The sequence below is a fragment of the Sciurus carolinensis genome, chromosome 16 (genome assembly GCF_902686445.1).
Source record: "Sciurus carolinensis chromosome 16, mSciCar1.2, whole genome shotgun sequence".
Taxonomy (NCBI): Eukaryota; Metazoa; Chordata; class Mammalia; order Rodentia; family Sciuridae; genus Sciurus; species Sciurus carolinensis.
The window spans coordinates 26,783,126-26,789,535 of record NC_062228.1 but is presented as its reverse complement, the minus strand read 5'-3'; positions in this window follow the sequence as shown (position 1 = coordinate 26,789,535).

Below are 6,410 nucleotides of genomic sequence, written 5' to 3'. Positions count from 1 at the left end.
TGTGAGGCTGTGGGTTCAAACCCCAGATTTGCAAAACAAACCCACACAAGCAGCAGAAATTCATTCGCTCACACTTCTGGAAGTCAACTATTGGAACTTTCTGGCCATTCGTCTCCACCCCTGCCTCTTCCTCTAAGATCATATTACACCTTCCTCTTCTCTCTCCCTCTTACAGAGATACCTGTGGTTGGATTAGGGTCCGCTCACAGAATCCAGAATAACCTTGCGGTGCTGGGGATTGAACCCAGGGCCTCACACATGGTAGGCAAGCACTGTACCCTTGACTGAGTCCTTATCCTCCCCTGCTCTTTTTGGGGGAGGGGGATACTGGGGATTGAACCCTGGGAGCTACGTCCCCAGTCCTTTATACTTTTTATTTTGAGAAAAGTCCTCACTAAATTGTCCAGACTGGCCTCAAATTTGTGATATTCCTGCCTCTGCATCCTGAGTCACCGAGACCACAGGGACCTGCCACCATACCCAGTAAGACTGTTTTTCCCTTTCTTTTCTTTTCCACATGCCTGTCATCCCTTCTCAGTCCCTCCACCTGGAACCTTTTTTCTTTTTCTTTCTTTCTTTTTTTTTGGTACCAGGGATTGAACCCAGGGATGCTTAGTCACTGAACCACATCCCCAGCTCTTTTTCATTTTATATTTTGAGTCAAGGTCTCGCTAAGTCGCTTAGGGCCTCACTAAACTACTGAGGCTGGCCTTGAACTTGTAATCCTCCTGCCTCAGCTTCCAGAACCACTGGGATTACAGGCATGTCCATAGCCCGGCCCCCTTTTTCTTTTCTTTAATTTTTTTTTTTTTTTTACTTGTACATGGACACAATATCTTTACTTATTTTTTTACGTGGTGCTGAGGATAAAACCCAGTACCTCGCATGTGCGAGGCAAGAGCCCTACCACTGAGCTACAGCCCAGCCCCTTTTTGTTTATAATGTAAAATTTCCGGGTTCCAAGGATGAGACTATGGAATATCTTTGGGTGGCTATTGTTCAGCCTATCACAGTGACGGAAAGGGGTTAACTTCAGTTTTGAAGTAGAGGGTGTTCAGCAGGTAAGTGACAAGATCTGGGGACTGGACGGATTTCTGGTTGGACAGATGCAGGGGCACAGGCCTGTGATCCCAGCTACTTCAGAAGCTCAGGCTGGAAGATAGCAAGTTCGAGGCCAGCCTCAGCAATTTAGTAAGCCCCTGTCTCAAAAATAAAAAGAGAAAAAAGGTCTGGGGCCCTTAGTGGTAAAGGACCCCGGGGTTCAGTCCCTAGTACAAGGTGAGGAGGGGGAGGAAAGGAGAGAGAAAGACTCAAATGGTTGTCCAGACCCTTCCCTTCCTCCCCCGCCCACACAGAGCAGGTACTCTGGAAGAGAAGTACTTTTTAGTAACATCAAGAGTTGGTACCAGAGGCCAGCCTCTTTGTACACCAGTCTCAGGAAGGACAAAGCTCTCGGGCGAGGCCATATCATTTTATTATGACACAGCAAACAAGAAAGCGATTGTTTCTGTGGCAGATTCTAAAACAGTAGGGTGTTTTTGTTTTGCTTTTGGTTTGGATTTTGTTTTTTTGGTCAATCCCACTTTCATTCCTTTCAAATGGCAGCGAGCAAGACTGAATCACCACACTGTTTTCCGGCTCCGACATTTTCTTCCAAACCAACTTCACTCGCCCCCGGTCAGAAAGAGTGGGAAGGAACCTGTGCCTGGCTGGAACCCCGCTGCCCACCCAGATCTCCACTGGCACCAAGAGAAACTTGGATTCTTGGGATGGGATTGGATGCGAGGGACAGAGAACCGAGCTGGGTTGAGGAGTCAGCCTGTCCAGCCCCAGGCCTGGTCTCCTCCTGGGGTCTGAGCAGGCCATCCCCAGCCGGAGGACTTGCAGCACAAAGGACCTACTCTGGCCAAACCCCTCCTGTGTGCTGGAGGGGTGGTGGGGATTTGGGCCCTGAGAAGATGTATAGTGGTTACCCTGGATGTACCAGGCCCCGGGACATCTGTGAGCCTAGCGAGAGGTCCACCCTCAGGGAGTCTGAGCAAGAGACAGAGAAATAGATAATCACTGAAAATGATCCTGTTACTCCAGAAAAAGAGCAGCATGCCGTGGGAGAGAGTAATTCTGAGGATTGGGGTGTCACTAGAAAGCAAAATCAGAGAAGGTCCGAACATTTAAGAGGGGCCTGAAAGATGAGTTAAAAAAAAACAGAAGAATATTCCAGGCAGAGAAAGCTGCCATATGTGCAAAGGCCCTGAGGCAGGAAATATTTTGGGATCTTTCAGGAAAGATGGAAGGCTATGAACTAGGGGCATGAGGGAAATATAAGATGGAAGAGGCAACCAGGGACCAGATCACCTGGGTCTTAAACCCTTGGTAACGAAGGGAATTTTATTAAAAACAAAAAACACGTTAATAATGTTGAGAGGTGATGAGAGAAAAGAAAAAATATATAAAGAACAGGTCACTCCCCTGGTGTGGTGGCACACATCTGTAATCCCAGCAGCTCAGGAGGCTGAAGCAGGAGGTTCATGAGTTCAAAGCCAACCTCAGCAAAAGCCATACGCTAAGCAACACAATGAGACGCTGTCTCTAAACAAAATACAAAAAATAGGACCAGGGATGTGGCTCAGAGGTCAAGTGCCCTGAGTTCAATCCTCAGTACCCACCCCCTCCCCCAAAATGGTTAAGATGATAAATTTAGTTTTTTTTTTTATCAAAACAAAATATTTTGTTAGAAAAAGGAAAAAAAACTCATTCGAAGGAAAATATGCATATTAATATGTAGCATATATTGTGTCAGGAATATTTAAATGAATTTTCTAGTAATGTAAAGGTGGCCTCTACCATGAGGTGAAGTCAATTGCATCTTCACCAGACAAAATGTATTTGAATTCTGTTTTTCTTTTTCTTTTTATGTTTTAGGTTTATTGTGTTTAAGCGCCCAGGGGCACTTGATCACTGAGCCGCATCCCCAGACTTTTTAATATTTTATTTAGAGGCAGTGTCTCGCTAAATTGCTGAGACTGGCTTTGAACTCTCAATCCTCCTGCCTCAGCCTCTTGAGCCGCTGGGATTATTGGTATGAGACACTGCACTCAGCATGTATTTGCTTTCTTACAAACTGTACTTTAAATAACGAGAAATAGCCTGGTGTGCACAGGCCTGTAATCCCAGCGGCTCCCAAGGCTGAGGCAGGAGGATCAAGTTCAAAGCCAGACTGAGCAAAAGTGCATGCCGCTAAGCAACTCAGTGAGACCCTGTCCCTAAATAAAATACAAAATAGGGCTGGGGATGTGGCTCCGTGATTGAGTGCCCCTGAGTTCAATACCCAGTACCCTCCCTGCAGAAATAATATTGTTTTAAATATATATTTGATTTAACCCAATTTGTCCAACATATTTTCATTTAAACATGCAGTCAATATAGAAATTATTGAGATGTCTTCCTTTCTTCCCCCTGCTTTCCTTCCTTCCTTCTTCCTTCCTCCTTCCTTCCTTCCTCCCTTCTTTCCACTTCTTCACATTACAGCAAGCTTCAATCTGACCAGCCTCCTCTGAGTGCTACCTGAGTTTGGTGGCTACTGTATTAGCACAGCTGGAGACGATACCTAACATTCCACTGAAAAATATCTAGGAATCTTTTTGCCTTTTTCAAAGTCCCCATTTTTTTCAGACAGTTTTTTTTTTTTTTAACTAAAAATAAATTAAGTAACCCATGTTCATGGTATAGATATCAAATGCAGGAAACCAAAGTGAAAAAAGAATTGGAATTAATGCCACCACCCAGCTGTGAAATACAGATATGTAACTAGCCAAGGTATAGAGTTCAAAAATTCGCATATTCTGTTAACATGCAAACTATGAAATCATGTTTTCCCACTTTTTTTTATTGGTGCATTAGAGTTGTACATAATGGTGGGATTTGTGTGTGTGTGTGTGTGTGTGTAAATGAAGTATTTATTAGGTTAATTGGATAATGTACAGGAAAACACTGAGTAAATTTATAAACAACCAAGGAAGCATAAATTGCTATTATTGCTACAGTCCAGGGAAGAAATGAACACCTAAACCACAAAGGTTATTAAGAAACAGGAAATAGGGCTGGGGTTGGGACTCAGTGGTAGATGCTTGCCTAGCAGGTGCGAGGCAGTGGGTTTAATTCTCAGCACCACACATACATCAATCAATCAATTTAAGAAAATAAAGGTCCATCAACAACTAAAAAAAACTAAAAAAAGAAAATATTTGAAAGATGTTTTGGAGGTAACAAGGATAGTAATAAAATTGAACATTTGTTGAGTGAATATTATGTTCTAACTACTTTGAACATAATATTTCACTTAATCCTCACAGCCCTTTAAGGAAGAGCAACCATTTTAAAAATCTAGAAAGTAACGGTGGGATTTGTTGTTACTTATTCATACAAGCACACAATATAACAATTTGACCAATATCACTCCAGTATTTCCCTTTTCCCTTCCTTCCTCCTTCCTCCCCTGGTCCCTTTCCTCTATTCTGCTGATTTCCCTTCAATGGAATCATATTTTTATTCAGGAATTTTAAAAATTTAAAAATAATTTTAGATTTAATTATTGCAAAGATAATTGAGAGAGGTCACTTTCACCATATACGAAGTTCCCACTACTATTAACACTTTACATTAATTATGATATTTGTCAACAATGAATCACATCCTCATGTGTCTTTAGGCTCCTCCTGGCTGTGACTGTTTCTCAGACTTCTTGTTTTTGGTCACCTTGATAGTTCTGAGCATTACTTGCCAGGCATTTTGTAGAATGTTCCCATGGATTCACCTGATGTTCTGATGTTTTTCTTAGATCTGCGGTAATGTAGTTTTGGGAGGAAGACCACAGAGGTAAAGTGCCCGTTCAGGGCACATCACATCATGGATAGCTGCTATCAAATGGATTTATCACTTATTGGTATTGATCTAGATCACCTGGTGAAATTATGTTTACTTAAATTTTTTTTTTCCTGGTGGGTAGATGGAACTCAGCCCTCCCACATGCCAGCCAAATGCTCCACCGCTGAGCTACAACCCCAGCCGATTTCATTTTTTGAGACCCTGTCTTTTTTGCTAATTGACCAGACCAGCTTGGAACTGGCCATCCTGCCTTAGCCTTCCAAATCGCTGGGATTACAAGGGCGTGCCCTCCGCACCTGGTTCCATATGTTTATTTTTGATTAGATAAAATATGCACATGACTCAAAAATTCTCCCTCCCACGGCTTGCAAAGTCCAGGGAGCTATCCATTGTGCGTTGACCTGGCTTTTCTTCTCTGAGGGTTGGTGTGCATATAAGCACTTATGGACATGAGTGTGTGTGTGTGTGTGTGTGTGTGTGAGAGAGAGAGAGAGAGAGAGAGAGAGAGAGAATGTGTAAACGCAAGCCCCGGGGCTGTGGTTTGTCCTAGTGTTTTTTATTTAACCAAGGGTCTTGACTTTTCTCCACATGCAACTTTCCCCTAGGTGACTTGGGGCTGTGTTTCTTCCTTCTCTCGTCACCCAGCAGAGGTGGCCCGAGCTCTGTTACCCGCGGGACTTCAGCCCCGGGCCGTCAGCCAACAGAGCCGCCAGTCCCGGGGATGGCGGCGGGAGGTTTGGGGGGCCATTAAACAGGACTGCCCCCTCACTCGGTTCAAGACGGACGTGCTTGGAGGGAAAGCCGAGGGGCTGGGGAGACTGGCGGGTGACTTGTAGGGACGGGCAGGGAAGGCCTCTCGGTGGAGGGAGCTCTGGAATACGAGCAGGCTCATGTTACAATAGGACACACTAAAGCCTCCTGCTCCCTCCGACCGTCGGTCAAAGAGAAGCGAGGCCTCGCCTGGAGCTGCCTCCTGCGACCCAGGGAGGGGCGAGGGTGGCGAGGACCCGCCCCTCACTCCTGGGCTCCCACCCGCCCATCCCTGCCGCTGTCCCGCGAGCCAACAAGCCCCCCTTTTTGGCCAAACCAGGCAGGCGGGGTTTCTGCTTCCTGCACCCACGGAATCCCGCGGATGGCTCTGGATTCCTTCGCTCCCCTCCTTCCAGCACGCTCGGAGGGCGCAGCGACGCCCCGAGCCACGCCCGCCGGCGCGGGGCCTTGGCAGGAGGCCCGGGGCTGACGACACCAAGGCGTCTTCCTTCTGTTTACTTTTGTGGTCACGTTCTCATTGGTGGCGAGGAAAGCTGACTTTCCACTCTGCTCGGGCTCCAGGATTTCCATCTAAAATGTCCACGTCTCCAGCTAGGGGACAGCCGGCTGGAGTGGAGCGGTAACTCGGCAGGCCGGGGCTCTCCGGGCGGTGGGAGCCTCGGCACCGCGCCCTACCGCTCGGCTCCGAGGCCCCAGCGAGCCCCGTCGCCGAGAGCCAGGATCTAGAGTGGACCCCGCAACCACTTTCCCAGGAA